Raw genomic sequence first — 1656 nt, 5'->3', positions numbered from 1 at the left:
GAGGGTTAAACAAACAATACTGCAAGCCGCTAGCGCTTGATATTTGTAACTTTCGCGAGTAGAAAAATGAAGTGAATATGAATTATCGCAAACATTTTGAATCTTTCCTAATCCAACTTAATCAAGTTAATTTGAAGTTCAATAAATAATACGCCGCGAAATTAGTAAGAAAGCGCTTAACATTAAATAAAGTATCGGTTTAATTACAGTAACCTTTTTGTTATAAAAAAGTTATCATTTTTAGTTGTATCTTTGACATATCCATGTCCACTTTGATTAATTCTTTTGTATATATGATCAATTCATATGATCAAATTTAAATAGGATAAATCGTAAAGATATTAGATTAATTGACATAAAATGTGTACATTTCAAACTTTAATATTTATTTTTGTCAAGAGAAGATGGAAGTTTACAATTGACGACACAGTTCAAAGATAAGTGAAGATCCACTTTTGTTTGATCTGACAAAATATAACGTGGTATGAGGTTATTAGCATTATTAATCATTTATAAATACAGGAGTTCAAGAAGAATAAGATTATAAAATGCACAAAATACGTCGCTCACAAGGAAGTAGTTGTATTTATTTCGATATATTTGTTTGAAAGATAACTGATATATGAATGCATTTCTCTAGTACAACCTGGTCCAGTTATCAGATATAAAAGGTATTGTTTTATCTGACTAAATATAACGTGGTAGGAGGTCACTAGCATTTCAAATTTATTCATAAATATAGGAGTTTAACAAAAAGAATAAGATAATAAAATGCAAACAATAAATCACTCACAAGGAAGCAGTTGTATTTATTTTGATATGTTTGTTTTGCCGATAACTTAAAAATATAAATGCATTTTTCTAGTACAACCTGGTCCAGTTATAAGATATAAAAGTTATTTATAGCCATGAGGAGCATTTCCGTTACGTTTTTGCCCTTAATCAAATGTTTATCGTTATGGATAAGAGATGCTAGTATGTATTTATGTTGAGCATGTGCTTATCAAAAGTTCACTTAAACTATACAATTATCAGTTTGAATATTTCTCAGATTTCTTAAAAAAGAAACGGAACACAAGGAATCTTGAAAAGTAACAAAAGAAACAACAATCTCAATTATTTAATTTTGAGGAAAAATTCTTTTTGGGAAACTTTCTGTAGATGTGTCATCAATCGACCCGTATTTGGAACAATATTTTGGAATTTTGCGTCCTCAATGATCTTCAACTTTGTACTTATTTGGCTTAATAACTATTTTGGTCTGAGCATCACTTATAAGTCTTATGTAGAAGATAACTTTGATAACTATGCCAGCACATTCGCGATGACTGCAATGTTGTGCGTTGTATGCATTTTATCTAGACATACGTGCCATTCAATTATTTAACAGTGACGTACATCTTGACCCTAAATCCAAGGCTTGCGAACTATGTTTCTGTCTGTTTGAATGTTGCACACATGCTAAAAGATAAATATTGAAGACCTGAAAGGAATATCGAAGTTTTACTGTTTTCTGTTTCAGTCAGAAGATGTGCATTTTTTAGTATTGTAATTATTCACCTTTCATTTGATCTGCATGTCCGTTGCTAGAGAAATAACAAAATACGCAAATGAATATTATGTCTCGTAGACGGTTTTCTGAAAAGACAAATTGTA

The sequence above is a fragment of the Mytilus trossulus genome, chromosome 7 (genome assembly GCF_036588685.1).
Source record: "Mytilus trossulus isolate FHL-02 chromosome 7, PNRI_Mtr1.1.1.hap1, whole genome shotgun sequence".
Taxonomy (NCBI): domain Eukaryota; kingdom Metazoa; phylum Mollusca; class Bivalvia; order Mytilida; family Mytilidae; genus Mytilus; species Mytilus trossulus.
Note: the sequence above shows the minus strand (reverse complement) of the source record.